This window comes from Pinus tabuliformis, chromosome 4_2, assembly GCF_031772625.1.
Source record: "Pinus tabuliformis cultivar Carrire ecotype Pingquan chromosome 4_2, CPIR1, whole genome shotgun sequence".
Taxonomy (NCBI): domain Eukaryota; kingdom Viridiplantae; phylum Streptophyta; class Pinopsida; order Pinales; family Pinaceae; genus Pinus; species Pinus tabuliformis.
Window position 1 is genome coordinate 921,845,593 of NC_142304.1, and position 18,263 is coordinate 921,863,855.

General features: G+C 38.1%; 1 pseudogene across 1 annotated transcript in view; it reads right to left on the bottom strand.

Moving 5' to 3' along the window:
* The window catches only part of LOC149172695 (GDSL esterase/lipase At2g04570-like), a 17,139-nt pseudogene extending 3,563 nt beyond the window's left edge, over positions 1–13,576 (bottom strand). Inside the window, exon 1 of the transcript XR_016259278.1 lies at positions 13,490–13,576. The product of XR_016259278.1 is annotated as a GDSL esterase/lipase At2g04570-like (transcript). The remainder of the gene's footprint in view (positions 1–13,489) is intronic.
* Between the last annotated feature and the right edge of the window lie 4,687 nt (positions 13,577–18,263).

The following is an 18,263-nucleotide window of genomic DNA, read 5'->3' on the forward strand; positions in this document are numbered from 1 at the left end:
CTCATCTTGTGGCTAGATTTGGATAAACCTCAAGCCCTAGCTACAACATCATTTTGCTCCTAGGCTTCTTTGGTTAGTGGCTTTTCAAGGATCATTTACACTTAAAACTCAAAGGAAGTTCACCTGTCATTGACCCTTCTTCTCATCCTTGCTTGACCTACTCATATTGTTGATGATCATCCTGAACCCTAGGTCTTGCTTGGATCCCCTAGGTCTCTCTTGTGGTGCCTATTACCGCTCAAACTAGCAGGGGTCCTATGAGGGGGATCCTATAGGGCAACTACTAGTGAAGGGCAACAATGTAGCGATAGCCCACTATCACCTCAATTAAGGCTCCCTACTCTTTACGGAATTTCATCGATGGTAGGAGACTCGGCATATGAGGAATCACAAGATGAATGGATCAATGGAAGGATGAGGAGTGATTCCTAAGGCCTATTCACAAGAGAGGCTCAAAACTATAGCTTTCCTGCTTGAAAAGCAAGGTGATAGGTATCTAGGAAGGGCTAAGAGGGCTCTTGAGGTTAGGGTTGGAGGATATGTCTTATCACAGAAACCCTTAAACTTAAAGGACCTTATGAATGCTTAGCTTCTAAGTGATCTTTGTGGAACTGGAATCAACAAGTTTCGGGACCACAAAGGGCCAAGTGGACCCAAAATTAGGTCAAGGATATGGAGTTGATCAACCAAGGATGTACTTGACCTAATTAGGGGAGGGAAGAGGCAAAGAAAGAATCTTCTTTGACGGTTTAATGCTATGATCCCAATGAGGTCATTAGCCAATGAGAAACCAAGGGAAAGAATTGATCTTCGAGCTAGGGCTTGGACTATCGCAAGATCCCACCGTCGGAATTATGTGAAATTTGGAGGGCCTCTAAAGGACACACTAACGCAATTGTGGGAAAGAGATCAAATTCTTTTGATGGCTAAATCGTGAGAAAAGTGATGCCCTAGGTGACCTATGGAGTCTAGGCTTGGAAAAAGAGGGGAAGGTGAGAAGAAATAAGCTTTAAAAGTGATCACCTATGGAGGATTAGTGCCTTGTCCTTTGGGAGAGACAGAGTCGAGGAGAATATATTGTTCGGAAAAAGTTCACACAATCAAGGAGGCCTTCAAACAACTTTGCATGACATTAGGGCATGAGAGCAACTGCTTCAATGACTTTATTCTTTGATTTACAATAATTGTGACTTACCGAGATGCATTTAACGCAAATTATATCTAGGAACATTCACCCATTCATACATGGCCCATGACATGATGCAACACTATAAAAGATCACAATTTCCATCAATTCGTATAGAAAACCAGTAAATTTCAGACTTGTATAGCGAAAATCCTAGCAACATTCATGTGACAAAAGTAAATAACAAGAATAAACATGAAAATAACACTTACATGTACAAAAGAGTATATCCAATCATCATATTATGCCAATAATGAAGCTCCAAGACAAGAGAGAGAAATCCAAACATCAAAATTCATCCATATCCTCCAAACTCGTCCTCCAAAGGGATAGTGAAAATCTCACAAGAGCTAATAACCCAATCCAAGTGGTGATGAATGAGAGAGAATGCCTCTCTTCTATTTATACAATCTTCTAAGGGATTTGAATGGCCTAATTTGGACTAAAAATGCCCCTAGAATAAAATAATGTGCATAATAACAATACTTTTAGTGACAAGCCCACCAAATAGCTCAATAACATAAGAATAAGACTCTCAAAGAGGGTCGAATGATCAACAAAGTGAGTTGTTGGCCCTTTGAGGAAGCCTAATGAATTCCAAGGGGTGCCATGATGAAGAATTGGACTCCAAACATAGTGGACAAGGGGTTGGCCCTTTGTTTTCCAAGCAAGAACCTATGGTGCTCCCAAGTGGGTGTGGGGACACGAGGAGATCCTCATGGGTCTCCAAGTGGATCGAAAATTCTTGTAGACCATATGTAAGGGATAGGATGATGACATAAGCCCTCCCTCTGCAGCAGCAGACATCCTCTGGACCTTGGAACATCTGCCAAGTGTATGGTGCATGTGTGGCGCTGGCTAGCAAAGCCTCTCTTTTGCAACTCGCACTCCTGTCTACATGCTGAACTAGACTGCGTAGTTGTTGGATAAGGTTGTGATTGATGTCAATATGATGTCCAACATTGGTGAAGCAAGCTCCATGTACATGATGCCCTAGCTCTAGAGTTGATGCAAGCCCTAAACTAGAACGTTTGATATATGATGTCCTTAGCTAGCCTAATGGATGAAGAACATATATGGAAGGAACCCTAATCTTGAAACCCTAGGTGTATGAAGAAGAAGCCCTAGCATTTTTCAAGCAATATCTAGCATTGTTCAAGCAATATGATGAAACCCTAGTGACATGATCATAATAAGGTTGTCATGGTGAAAATTGCAAAATGATCTATGTTATGATCAAGGATAAGTATGAAGGCTAGGGAGAAAAAAATTGTTATTCTTAATCTTGATATGTGGCATGCTTGATGTCAGCGTTTTGATTATTGAAAAGTCGTTGCCTATTCTACTTAAGATGGTGTCTACAAAAGAAATATTTACACAAAAAAAACAACTTGAATCTCTTATTCAGGCAACAAAATCACTCAGGAATATGCATGGAGTCTTGTACAAATGAAGAGATGGTTGGCAAAGTTAATTGGAAGGAAATTTTTAGACAATAGTAATCGTGCATCATCTTGGAATTCCATCTTATTGTGTATCCCAATATAGGTTCAAAATACTTTTGGAAACTTGTTACACTTAGCATTGTGAATCTTAGCACAATGAATCTCAAGAAAATTTCATAAGTATTTAAGGATCCTCTAGCGAAGAAGCACCTCTATCAAAGTCGACTCCTATACAATTTTTTTTAAATAATATTTATAAGCCTACACTAGTCAGCCCTCATGTCGGCCCCCTCACCAAACAGGCATGCCCTTTCATAAATAATCGACCACTGTAAATAACAATTCATTCTCTTCATTTGGTAGAACAAAAAATTTGGTAAAGTACAGAAAGAAGATTCAGGTCTGAAGGACAAGCAAGGAGTATTTGAGACCAACGTTGCATGAAGCAGGGACATTTTTTGGAAGTGAGGACGCGGAAGTGTCATTTTCCAAAAATCTAGGAAGCGAAGCGTCTCAGAAGCGTCTACTATAAATATATATATATTTTTGTTTTTGCATTTATATTCAAAACAAACATCCCAAATACCAAATTAGTTGTAGAAGACATGAAAACATGCACATGTTTACATAAATCAAGATAGATATGGCATCCATGATTCCATTGTACATCAATGATTAATTATTCGAGCATCAACCATCTATATTCTAGCAATTACAAGCATACATAAAAATTTTAAGCATATTATAAAACATAAAAAATAAAGCATATTATCTAGCAAGTGAGCAACTATCAACATTAGTCATGTCCAAAATTCAAAAATAATAATGTTTACAAAATAGGCCAGTTGGCCACCACCAAGACAAAAAAGTTCAAATTCACAACAAGCCTACAAGTCTAATGATTAATCTATGACAAAAGTAGTAAATTGTGAATATATCTACTAATCTCTTCTCCTTCCACCACGAAGAGTACGTGGCGGTGGGCCTCCACGTGGTGGCAATGAAGAAGATGGTGGATGTGGAAGTTGTGGCACTGAAACTGATGAAGACGAAGCCCTTGCTGTTGGTGTTGAACCATGGAACCTGGGAACCAAGGGACCAGAGGGGGGTGGCAACTCAACTCGATCATCATCATCCTGGATAAGAGCATCCTCTAATTGTTCTAATCGCAACACTCCATCCTCCAAATTGGGCTCATCTGGATTCTTGTCCCAAACCTTAAGGTCTTTATTAGTCTTTGCATCATCACAGTAATGGGACAACAATCGCAAGTTGTAATGAACATAAACCAAGCTCTCTGCCCGATCTAAACTCAACCCGTTCCTTTTAACACCGTGGATGAAAGAATAAGAGCTCCAACACCTCTCTGCAGAAGAAGTGTTTACCACCTGTGATAGCACCCGCAATGCCAAAATCTATAGAAGTGGAGTAGCATCTCCATGCATGTTCCACCACTCAAGAGAAGAAAAACTCTCTCGATCTCTAATTGCATGCATGCTCCCAAATGGACTAGTGTTAAGCGTATAGTTTCTCAACTGTTTCCGTACCATGGCAGCCTCCTCCTCATTAGGGACTAATTTATCCAATGCAATCATATATTTTTCTAGAACCTTTGGATCTAGGTGTGGTTTTCTCTTGCTCCCCCCCTAGTTGTTGGTGTTGAAAGCCATGATGGATGATAGTATTTAGGTGTCAAAACATATGCTCATGTATGCAATGGAACATTTAGCATATCCCATCATTTTTCCACCTCTGCATGAATATAATTGTACAAAGTGATATCTCTAGGCTCAACAATGTCTTTGATTTTCCCCAACATGCTATCCATTTGCTCGTACACCTCCCCAATTATTGGTCGATCTGAATCTGCAAACTTGATCATGTAATATATTGGTTTGTTGAATTGCAAAACATATTTAACCTGTGACCAAAAGAACATGTCAAGAATAGTTTCCTTGTCTACATTAGCACCATCTCTATCAGTGTTAATTTCCTCCCATGATTCAGAGGTCACCATATTAGTTAAAGCTTGTTTCACCTTCACTAGCCACCTAAAGGTGAGGTAATAACTTGCAAATCTTATTTTTGCAAGTTTAAGCAATTGCAACTTGGAGTAAGTTCCATAGAAGTAGTTTACCCTTGTATGCCCTGTGATAAATTTAATGAGTTACTTCCCTCTCTTGTAAAACTCATTAATCCACCCACATTCTTTATGCTTCACAATATCATGCATCAAAAGGTTCAATGTGTGCACCAAGCACCCAAACCAAAAGATGTGTGGATGAGTATGCTCAATAACTTTTCCTGCTGCCTTACAATTTGTTGCATTATCTGTGATCACTTGAACCACATTATTAGGACCAACATCTCTGATTGATTGCAATAGGAGATTTGCAATGTTTTGGGAAGTTGCACTAATGGAGGAGTCATGACATGTAATAAATACTGCACCACTAGCAGAAACACCAAGAACATTTATCAAATGTTGGTTTCTAATATTTGTCCACCCATCTGATACAATGGATACCCCACAATCCACCCACTCATTTGTAAAACGTGTCAAAGCTCTTTGAACCTTTTCTTTTTCTCTTTCTAATAACACTGTTCTAGCTTTCTCATAGTTGGGGGCCTTGTATCCTTTTGGGGCTTCATTGATGGCCTTTACCATTTCATGCCAATAGGGGGAGTGAAGCACATTGAATGGTACATCGCAAGCAGAAAGAAATCGAACTATCTTTCCATCCACATCATCCCTCCTAGCAACATTCAGGAAATACCCTATTGTTCTTTTACCTCCAGAACTTGCAGAAGTACCATGAGGAGATGAGCTACCAAATCTAGAGGTCGCACTTGATTCAGACTGAGTTTTTTGTTTTTTACTTTTTTGTTGTGCAACCTCTTTTATTTGGATGTATTTTCTTCTTTGTTCAGCTGAAATGTTTGGGCAAATTGATATCCCCACAACACCCTTTTTCTCATCACTGTCCATCACCCCACAAAGATGCCTCCTCACACAGGTATTTGAACCACTAATGGTTTTCCTCCATGACAACTATGAGGGCACAAAAATTTGTAGCTTCCACCACCTTTCCCCCCTTCAAGTTTGGTCACATAGTTCCACAAGGGTGTCAATGCAGCTTTCCCCTCTAGTGTTTCAGTGTTCCCTTCAGGTTCATCCCCTTCCTCGTCATCATACATTGGGTCACTCATATGGGGACCACTATCCTCTTATTCTTCTTCCCTTCTATTGCTACTCCCCCTTGCCATCATGAAAACTAAAAGTGGAATGATACATAGAAGCCAAAAGAACACCATCTTGGAATGTGAATATAGGTGGTGGACAACCTGCAATTAAATGAGCAAGAAGAAAGAATGGGAAAGAGTAGGAGAGGGAGGAGAAAATTACAAAAAACAATGAAAAAAGAATGAGGGAGTTTGGGGTTTGCACTTACCTCTTTAGCTCTTGTAGATGGAAGCCCTTCTTTACTCCTTCATGCTCCTCCTCCTTCTTCACTCCTCCAAGCTCTCCTCTCTTTCTCCTCTCTTCTCCAAGCTCTCCAAAAATACAAGTGAGCAAATGAGAGGTGAAAGAGCCTTTTAATCCCTTCATTCCCTTCCCTAACCCAACTTAGAGCCACCCCCAACCACTAGTTTACAAAAAAAAAAAAAATTCACTTTTGTGGGGCTATATGGCAGAACCTATCGGCTTCCCACGGAGACGGTCGTGATCCGTACGGGTCCGGCCCCGAAACGTAGCATTTCGGCTGGGTGATCTGCCCCTTGAAATACGTCCTGACAATTGCGAAACGTGGGTCGGGCTAGATGGTTCCCACAGGGAAGGAAATGACTTTTCCAACCCGATCCGACTTTCGGAATTTCCGGGACGCGTTACGGAGGGCGGATCACCCACGAATTCGTACGGGTCGCATTTCGGGGTTTTGATCTTGGGGGGTTTCGTGCAACACTGTTTGAGACAGAAACAAAGGAAGAGAGAATAGAGTAGCATAGGATTGAGGAAAGATGAGACAGTTTGGATCTTGTGTAATTTTGATAGCCTTTGTGATAGAATTCATATCTTTCTGGAAACAAACCTCTATAAATTCAACCTTTTGACAATAATCCTATAATATTCGAAATCTGTTGTTCTCATCTGTGACAGAGGTTGAGAAAAGATGAATTGGACTGTTGCAAAAAGATTGAAACTGGAACCTAGCACCAATATTGTTTGGACCTGTGGTTTATCCACTATAACAGTCAGACTTGTGGCAAATTATAAAGATCAGATCTATTATTGACATGTGAGCAAACTTTTTGGAGGTCAGATTTGTGGGAGAGGGACTCAGATTCTTGAACCTGTGACAGAGAAAAGTAAGGCTTGAAGTATATATTTATGACAAGGAGCGAAGTGTAGTGTGAACGAAATTTTGTAGTATATGTCTGAGCAAATTCCTTTGTGTAATAAAGGAGCTGAAGCAAGGATTTAAAGTGTCTTCTCTTGGTTTTTGGTTATATTTTTCATGGATGTTTTGGAACCTTTGTGGACAAACTCCTTGCCTCTTTTGTAGCACAAAGTTCCATCCAAATTGACCATTTGATCATTCAGTGTAGACCCTCTTGAGCATTCTTGAAGAAGACACCTTTGAAGTCTTATAAAAGATTTATTGAGCACATATTGGAGCCATCATTGGAGCATCCTTGGAAGACTTACTGTGCATATCTATTGAGGACAGTGGTTGGTAGTTTCAGAGCAGGCTTTGAGCATCCTTTTGAGAAACCTAGTGATAGAGTTGAAAGCTTTGAAAGAACCTGGTGCATACCTTTGAAGAAGACCTTGAAGAAGTGTTTGGAGTTTAACTATAGCTAAAGATCACTTGAAGAAGATTTGAAGAGCATTGAAGAGCTCTTGAAGACATCTAAAGGCGCAACATTGAAGAACACTTGAAGACTGATCTATTGTGTAGTTGGATTGAAGTAGGAAGTTCTGAAGCAATTGAAGATTTGTGTGTGAGGACTCTTTTGGAGCAGTCTTTACTATTGCAGAAGCAATCTTGGAGAAAAAGGTTTAGAGACAACCTTGGATCAATTCTGGAGAACATCTTGAATAACATCTTGGAGCAACATTGTTGAAGCTCTAATGAAGTAGACTAAAATAAAATTGTTTTGTGCAGGCATGAAGAGTTTTGGAGACACATACTAGGCACTTGATGAACCAATTTTGGAGTTATAATTAAAGCATTGTTGAATCAAGAGTACTCTTAGAGAAATCCTTCAACGCTTGTCGTAGAAGATATTGGAAGCCTTGAAGAACCATAGTAACTATCTTGAATAACTGAGGCAGATTGAGAGGGTTGGAGTTGAAACACAAGGTTGGAGCCTTGTGGAAAACTAGGTAGGTTGGAGCTTGAATTTAGTGAGAGGATTGGAGTCCTCAACAAGACCAAGTTCGAGCTTGGTATAGTATAGGTTGGAGCCTGGTTAAGATTGAATATTGGAGTCTTCATCTAGGGTTGGAGCCCCCAAGGAATTATAAGGTGATTACAAATTATTATTGTAAAAGAGGATTGGAATCTTCATTATTTTTGTTGATATAAATTGCTCCTTTGTTGTACATTTTTGTGTTCTAGTTTATTAAGTGATCTTAACTGGCATAAAGTAACAATTGTAAAAGAAATAATAACTCACCCCCCCTCTTAGTATTTCCAACAATTGGTATCAGAGCCAGTACCTTCATTCACAACCTAACAACTGGAAGGTAGATCCTTAGAACACAAATGACGAAGTCAAGGAAGAGAGGCTTCAAACCTTTTGAATATGTCTCCTCCCCAGCCAAGAATTTAGAAGAAAATCAGGCTAACAAAGCTCCCTTGTTCAATGAAACAAACTATGAGGCATGGAGACGTAGAATGGAATTCTTTTTGATGGTTCAAGTGTTGATTTTTGGTACCTTGGGAGGTACTCAAAGCCCTAGGGTTCAGGGTTTGGAGGTTGGAGCACCACGAGTCACTTGTGGGCTTGGAATTCAAGGTTGGGGTTTTGCACCCATTGATGTTTGGGCCAAAACCATGAGGCATTTTCTACATGTGATGAATGGAGATGATAGAGGACGTTGAGGAGAATCCAATGCAACAAGAATCGTCAAAATCCGAGTTGTAGAAGATGAGATATGAATTTTTGAAGTTGATAATGGGTTTTTTGGGCATTCAAGTCATGTAGGCTTGAAGTGGAAATGTCCAAAAGACATGTCACTTAGGCAATTCGGTGGAGCCCTCTTGTTTGGTATAAATAAGAGGTGATTGATGTTCATTTGAGTATGTCGAAAAGTGCAATGCAAGGGCAGTAAGAATAATGAAGAAGAAACTCGGCTAAGGGAATAAGGGCACTTTTGTTTGGCCGCAAGATAGAAGATACTTCAGCGAAGGAGGAAAGGCTGTTTGGTAGGCTTTTCATGACTGTTTGAAGGGCTGTTTCATCCTATAGCAGGGCCAAAGGTAAGAAGGTAAACACAGGTCTGTTTTGGTGTCAACTAAGTGTGGGTTTCTCCATTTTTCTGCAGGCAATAAACCTTGGAAGCTGGTGTGGGTGGGCCGTAGGCCTTAACACCTAAGAACAGGGTTGAATAGGGCTGTTTGTGGGTTAATAAGTGCCCAGATCAGCAACATATAGGCAGAGGAGTCTCATAAAGGGAAGCCGCAGCTAGAGAAGGGACTGTGAGGGTGTGTTGTAGGGCTAACGTGGGTCACACTTATGACCTAACCAAGTCACAGTCATACAACAGTTTGTACACCAGACTTGGGATATGTTTGCAGCCAGATTTGACTTGTGTTGGGTCTAGGGTTAGACCAGTTTGGATCAGATTTGGTGCAGCCTATGGAAGCCGTGTGTTGGGGTTGACTTGGGTGGCTAGAAACCCCATCTAAGAGCAGATTTCACAATGAAGTTGTGATAGATGTGTTACTGCTCAAACAAGCAGGGGACCTAAAGGGGATCTCTAAAGGGCAAATGCTAGATGAAGGGCAACAAATGGAGACTTAGCCCACTATCACCTCCAATGTTGCGAACATTGCGATTAAATCGGCGAGGGGAAAAAATTGGAAAAATCGGGAAAAAATCGCCAAATACAAAAATATTTATTTTTTTAATATCTAAAGCATCTACAACATAAAATAAATACATTGAGACATAAATATGATAAAAGAACTAATATATAAGATGTGTAATATCATTTCTAGTGCTACATCACACATAATAGTGAATCATGTCCTAAATAGTAAGTCTTGACTCCTGAGTCCCAACTCAGCCTCAAAATATCAATAAAAAATATAATAATGTATCACATATCATGAGTCATAATGTCATATACAATGAAATGAACCAAACAACTAATACTGCTGATTTCTTCTGCCCCTCTTGCAAGAAAATGCAATAGTTTTCCCTCTAGATGTAGATGCTGGTGGAGTTGGCAGTGGACTCTGCTGTGCTCTAGAAGCTGAAGAACTAGGAGCTACAGGAGGTAGACCACGTTCTCTACTGGTGACAGGGGTAGCCTGGGTAGGTGGTGTCACCTCCTCCTCCTGTTGCTCCTCCTCGTCCTCCGCCCACTCTACCCCCTCCACTACCTCCTGCTCTAACTAATCATCAGCAGATTCCATGAGAGGCCTCTCGGCCTTAGCCCTCCATGCAGTAGTGGTGTCAATCCCATCCAATGAGATGGCCTCCATATCAAGTGTCATCTCAAGTTGCCTCACCCACAATCAAAGATTGTAGTAGACGTAGACCATATCATTAAGTCGTTGGGACTCCAACCTGTACAAAGGTCATAAAATAATAATTATAAAAAAATATATTATTTAATGAATTCAAAAAATCAATTGGACATTTGGAATATTTTAAGTTTTAAGTTTAACCTGTTGCGCTTTTCGGTGTGTATTTTTTCAAATACACTCCAGTTGCGCTTGCATCCTGAGGAGCTACATGTTTGGCTAAGGATTCGAATGGCAAGATTTCGCAGATGGGGTACTCTGGCACCATAGCTTCTCCACCATGCATCTACAACAAAATTACAAATACAATAAACATAAGAAAAAAATGAAATTTGAAAGTTGAAGCAAAGTATGAAGTTATGAACTTGAAGTGACACCATTTCAAAGCGAAATGTGCCCCTGCCATCCTGTATATCTCCATTTCTTTGGATATTTCTACACATTCTGCTGGAGATGGCACCATCCTCTGAACACAGGGGAAGAATCCATCCATGACCTCGACATCAAATAAGAACCCACAGGGGTAAGCAAATGCGAGGTTCAGGTAGATCCCTGCAACATGAATGGGACGATGGAGTGTGTTGTTCCATCGTTCATCAATCACTTCCCATAGGAGGAGTTGTTTTTGAAACCCCTCATCTCCCTTATCATCATAGTAGGTCCGAATGGATTCTTTGGCCCTGTCCATGGCCTCATACAAGTAGCCCATTGCGGGCTTGTCACCATCAACTAATCGAAGAACCTTTACCAAAGGTTCAGTAATGCTGCACACCTCCTGCACTCCTGCCCAGAAGCTTTCTTGGTATGAAACTAATTTGCATATGGCCTCTCCCTCTGGTTTGCGGCTAAATGCCAAAGCACGCCACTCATCTGAAAGAAACATTCTCTTCACATCCCACATAGAATTCAAGAGGGATTGAAGAGATATGAAACTAGTGGCAAATCGTGTAATGGCGGGGCGCACCAACTCCTTGTTGTTGGTGAATTTTCTCATCAAATGAAGCACAAATGCATGATTATATATAAATTTTGTAATGCTTTTTGATGAGTCAACAATATCCTTGACAAAAAGAATTTTTCCTATGTCTTCCAACATCAAATCAATGCAATGTGCAGCACAGGGTGTCCAAAATAAAGTAGGATGCCTCTTGTTGACCACTACGTGTCAACTACCCATAGCAGTACACCCCATTTTCTTCGCAAACGGGATAGCGCTTGACCGACATGTCCGAGCCATTCGACAGTCATCATCAGCCCGATCATATTGTTTTGTAAACCCAGTCTGCATGTGTAAATTGTAAATAATCTTAGCAGATCTGAGTCATGTATGTAAATTGCCTAGGTGGACCTAATTTTCTAGTGATAATCTACGTTCCGGAAGGTTTTTTGTCTCATCGATCCATGATTGGCAGAGTTTTCCTTCAACCTAACCCCAAAGCCGGAATGAATTTTGTCATTAGAATCTTAGAGGAATCCTAGTGTGTTGATCTGCGAGATTATATTTGGTCGCAGAACTGGGTGGTCTATGAGGGTCTATGTCAAATGGGTTTTCCCCCTTGAGATGTAAAATTGTAAAAGTCATGATGTAAAATGTCTTGAGGGTTAGAAAATGTTTTAATCCCCTTATAAGTCCTAAGTCCTAGGTCCTAGGTGATTTTTCCAAAGGCTAAGTTCGAGGATCCAAAAATAAAAATTAAAAAATTAAGAAAATAAAAAAATAAAAAAATCAAATAATAGATAAAAATAATAATAAAGTTAATTAAAAAAAATAAATAAAAAATAAAAAAATAAAAATAATTAAAAAATAAAATAAAATAAAATATAAGTTAAAAAAAAATAATAATAAATAAAAATTTGAAAAATAAAATAAAATAATAAAATAAGTCAAAATTTTGAGAAAACAAATGCAAAATTTTAACTTTTAATTTATTAAAATTTCGACGGATGAGATTAAAGGATATCTTGATCCTCATTGACGGTCGAGATCATTTTGACATAGATCACTCGAACTAGCCGTTGGGAATTTTTTCCTTTAAATAGGGTGCTAGGGGTCATTTGAGATTAGATGAGATCGGAGAGTCTGGTGCTAAAGAAAGCTCTCTTGTAGTCATTTTTTGTGCAATAAAGAAAGACTTTGGGTTTAAAAATGTTACTGGTGTTACTCTTCTGGAGACGCTGTAAGATCTTTTACTTTTCTACATAATTTTATTTTCAGTCATTGATAATAGCTTGATGAAGATTGATTCAGACACAGGTATCTTGTCTGATCTTTGGGGTTTGAATGATAGTTTAGATTCTGAAATATAATGGTAGGTATCTCCATTTGATTTGGATTTCGCTATTGTTTTTTCCCTCTATGTTAATGGTTGATTTTAAGCTGTGCAGGAAATCTTAGTTTTGAGTTTACCGGGCATTAGGGGAAGTTCTCAGCTAACCAGCCAACTCCCGGATTGCGTTTTTTGAAAAAGGCCAACTAGTTTTAATCCCGGGCTTATCATCTGAAATATTTTATGAATGCATGCAGGGTTTTCTGAAGTATCTCATATTAAAATTAAATTCTGAAAATATTACTGTGGATTATTGACAAATCTGGCTGCTTAAGAGTCGAAAATCTGTAAATATTGTAAATTTTTAGCTGGTTTTAGGGTTTTCAGTTTTGTTTTTGGCACATTTTACTTCTTGGTTTTCTGTTTTTGCCATTGCAGGTTGCAGGTACAGATCTTAAATTTTTTTCGGGGTTTTCATTAGACAAATCTGAATGCAGGGCAATTTAAAATTTACTGGAGAATTTGCAGGTTTTTCTGAAGAAATTCGAGGGTTTTTCCAGGCTATCTGTTTGCTGCCTGGGATTTCATTTTGACAGAAATTTTCGAATTTTTTTTTTATGCTGTGGCATCCTGGGGTTTCTGGGCCGCCAGTTTCAGTTTCAGCTGCTGCTTGGGGTTTCATTTTCGTTGCAGGAAAATTTTGATTTTGTGTTCACTGTTATTTTTCTCAAAAGCTTTCGGAATTTTTAAGGTCTGGTTGTGGACTTAAAATTTTTTTCAAGATCTGGAAAATTTCTGGGCTATTTTCCACTATTCAAACCTTCTCCAAACGCTGCCCACAAATATTCCTATGCAACTCTCCACAGCCATCTCCTTTCTGTCCCCACGCAGTGTTCTATTCCAGAACTGCAACTCCATTACGCTGGCAAAGAAACCCTTCACGCTAGTTCCTTGTGTTTACGCAGCAAACAGAACTCAAAACGCTGCCATTCCTGCGTCATTTCCACGCTCAGCTCGTCGAGAACCTGCACCTGCAAGCACAAACAAAGCATTCGAAATTCTTTTTACATATGCTACGGGTTTTGGTTCAGGTTTTGCGTATATTTTTGTTGTTGCGTTTCATTTAAAAATTAAAATTTTAGCTTTAGTTTTGTTCTGCGTTCTTTTTTTTAAGATAGCATTCACGTATTCCTCTTTTCTTGTATTGTATATAGATTAGTTCGGGTAACGTATGTTTTTAGTTTTAGATTTATTTTAGTTTTGTTTATTGAAAATTTGAAATTAGAACTTCAAAAAAAGTTAAAAATTTGATTTTCATGGTATGTATTTAAGCTCTAAAATTAGATCAAATTTTGATTTTTTTTTTTTTTTAGAATAGATTTTCGTTAGGTTTTGATTTTAAATTTATTTTAATTTTGTTTTATTTTAATTTTGAGTTAAAAAAAAAGGTTTAATTCTTAGTTTTTTTATTTAGTCTTGTTTTATTTTTAGAACTTACTTTATAACAATAAAATAAAAAAATAAAATAAAAAATAAAAATAAAATTTTTAGATTTGGTTTTTTTTTTTTTTTTTTTGCTTTAGTGTATGTTCCTTTTTTTGGTAAAGTATGTTAATATTAAAAAAAAAGGTTCCTTTTTTTTGTAAAGTATGTTAAAAAAAAAATTAAAAAAAAATTCAATTTGTTATGTAGTTTTAGAATTTAGGCTTTATTTTTGGTTTTTAGTTTAATTTAATTTAATTTTTAATTTAGTCAGTTTTGTTTAAAGTTAGATTTTAATCACAAAAAATAAAAAAATCATAAAAGCATAAAAAAAAATAATAATTTTTAGGCTTTTCTTTTTTTTTAGATTTTTTAGATCTAAGTTTCATTTATTTAGCCTTTAGCTTTTTGCTTAGACTAGTTTTGTTTTTATTTGAAAATATAAAAAAATAAAAAAATATTTTGGAAATATTTTGCCAGATTCAGTGTTGGCTCAGGGATTTGTCATGTTTGCGATATATCTTTTCTGCTGAGGCTAAAATTTTGATGTGGGATTAATATTTATCATTTTTATGTGGCTAAACATGCTTAAATGTTCATTTGAAGATTAGCTATATGAAATTGATAACTGGTTAGCATTTAAAATTACGTGGTTATTTCAAGCATTTAATTTTTCTATTTTAATTGCTGGAATATCGTTAAGTCATTGAGCATTTATCGATTATCTTGCATTTGGTAAAGTTAACATTTGTTTGAGTTATTTGATGGTAAATGATTGTTAATGAGTTCATATTTCTGCAAGCATTTGATAAATAATCATTCAGTCATTAACTCCATAAGGCACTGGTCTATTAACTAATAAAATCAATTAAGTGCTTGTTTTCCCTCGTGTCTCCCAACCTAATTGGTCCACAGTTGGTCATCCATTGTCCCATAGGGTCTACCCCCCTTAGCCGTGGGAGACAGGCTTAAACGGAGAGATCGGGGATCAGGGTGACAGCCCCCGGTTTGAGCTTTGTCGTGACAATCTGTGCGACAACACCTCTCCATAAGCATCTTGCCAGCAACAACATAATTTGTAGCATTGTCTATTATGACTTGGACAACATGTTCTGGACCCACCTCCAAAATAAACACATCCAGCAAATCACATAATAATTTTGCATCTTTGATATGTGCAGATGCATCAACAGATTTCATAAACATTGTCCCCTTGGGACAATTAACCAAGAAGTTTATAAGGCTTCTCCCCTTTTGATCGGTCCAACCATCTGACATCACAGTGCATCCTGTGTGTGCCCATGATGCCCTAAACTCCTCCAATCTTTTGGTGCAGTCAACCTTTTCATCTTGAAGAATGCGGCCTCTAAAGTCATCATAAGAAGGGACTTTGTACCTTGGGCCAACAATTGCAATAGCATCAACAACAAGCTGGAAAAATGGATTATTCCTTGCAACATTGAAAGGAATATCACTCCAAAGAAGAAACTTGCCCAACAACTTGTCAGCTTCTTCTTTCTCCTTTTTTTAAGTATTGAAGAGATAGATGGTTGTGAACCAGCTGTGGTTCTAGGAACAAAATATGATGAGGTAGCTACAGGGTTGGTTGTAGATATTGATGTTGAAGTAGAACCAGTGCCACTCTCATATTCACCTCCTAACACTCTATTCCCTGCTAGTTGACTCCTCAGAGCTAACTTGGATTGTTTGGTTTGCTCTATTTCTTCCAATGATCTGAGGGCTCTTCGGATGATTTCCAGATTTGTATTGGTGCAAGGCCCTACCTCATGTCTAGGGATTTATGCAAGGTGATACTTCAATCTATACACCTCCCTGTCAAATGATGCCTACACAATTTGCAAGACAAGTTTGCTCTGTCAAACCCTCCATCAGGTTCACCAAATTCCCATAGAGGGTCCAATTTCCTTGGCATGTTTGTAACTTGGTTGAATTCTTGAGTTTTAATGTAAGATGAAGTTTGAAGTTGAACCTAGGGCACAAGAAGAATTGCAAGTTAAAAAAATAAAAAAAATTACATACAACACATTGAATTTTTGACAAAAAAAAAACCTCAACTCAATGCAACAATAATAGAAAAAATGCACATTCAAACCCAAACAAAAATGATGCAAAAAAATAGAGCACAAGAAGAAATTAAACTAATAAATCTAACAATCAAGTTTTTGCATTTTTGACCAAAATGAACCCTCTCCACTTTATGCAACAAAAATGAAAAAAAAACACAATCAAATCCACTCAAAAATCATTGATAATCAATGGGTTATAGAAACCCAAGCAAAAACAAGAAAAAAACAAAAAAAAATGGCCAAATTTGGTGCCCATACCTGGAAACCATGCTTTGCCGAAGAAATTTGGTCCAAACTCGAATTTGTCTTGCTTGGGATGCTAAAATCTTTCGTTTTTCTCCTCCTCTGCCCTTGTAGTCGACTTCCTCTCCTCCTCAGCTCTCAAACAAGCCCGCTGTCTGCAAAAAATGACAAATAAAAACCCAAAAATCGCTTTAAAAACGCGTTGTTCCAAGCACCCACGATTTTTTTGCATCGACTCGCGATGTTTTCGAAAAAATTGTGATTTTTTCGTGATGTTTTTAAACTAAAAAAATCGCTGAAAACATCGGTGATTAAATTGTTCGGGCAAAAAAATTGCAATTTTTTGAAAAATTCATGATTAAATCGCAATGTTCGCAACACTGGTCACCTCAGCTAAGGCTCCGTACTATTTACGGACTTTCACCAATGGGAGGAGACTCAGTATATTATGGAGTCACCAATGAAGGATAAATCAATGAGTGGATGTGGAGTGACCCAAATGATTCCTTTCCAGAAGAGGTTGAAGGATAGAGCTTGCTTGCTTTCTAAGCAAAGTACAATGTCTTCTAGGAGAGGAATGGGAGGATTTGAGGGTTAGTTTTAGGGGATATGATTTGTGAAAGAGTTTTCTAATCCCTAAAATCCTTATTGAAATTGGTATCCCGGATTGTTCTTGAAGAATTGTCTTTTCAAAGGAACGGGACCACACGGGACCAAGTGGACCTAGCCTAGGTTAGGGGGTAAGAGTTTAGAAACCAATTATGTTTTGAAACTAGACAAGTTGGGGGAAAGGATCAAAGAAAAAATATTCACTCGAAGGTATTGAATTAATCCTGTGAGGCACTAGCCTTGGGGATACTAGGGCAAAGTTTGATGTTGGAGCTAGGGCTTAGCTTTTCTCACAACTCCACCGTTGGGACGGCTTAAAAATTAGAGGAGGCCTCGAGGAGACACCAGCGTAGGAGGGGTTAGGAGATCGAACTTTTTGGAGGGCTATCTTGTCGGGAAAATGAGGCCCTAGGTGACCCAACTTGGCTAGATTAGGAAAAGGTGAAAAAGAATTGATTTTTGGTGACCACCTCTTGGTAGATCAATGCCTTAACCTTGGGAGAATGGAGTCTATGATAAATACGAATGAGGACCTTTGGTTCTTGGTCAAGGAGGGCTCAAGACCGCTTCACTAGCCTTCTAAGTCAAAGAGAAGCAATCTCACAACTTTTATACCTCGATGTGCAAAAGGTGATGGCTTATCAAGATGAATTCGTTGATAGGATTACCCCTAGGAGATTTCATTCAAATTACATGACCCAGACATTGAGAGATTCTATATAGAGATAAAATTCCACAATTTAAGCAGTGAATGCATGCAACAATTAGCCCTAAAAATAGTGAAAATCCGAATACAATGTATATGACAAAGTAAAACAAGAATAAACTTAAAAGAATGTACTTACATGTAATAGAGTATATCCAACCATCCACAATTTGACAATAGAGAAGCTCCAAGACAAGATAAACCAAATCCACACATCAAAATTCATCCATAAAGCTCCAATTCATCCTCCAAGAAAAAGTGTGAAATTCTCAAGAGAGAGAAGAGATCTAATCCAAAGCGATGATGAGCAAATGAACTTATCTCACTTGTATTTATACACCAATGAGAAGTTTAATTAGCCTCCTTGGCCTACATAAACCCCAAAAATAAAATAATGTGTTAAATATCTAACTTTTGGTGACAAGCCCACCAAACTAGTTCACAAATGAAAGAATAAGCCTTTCAAGAGGTCAAATTG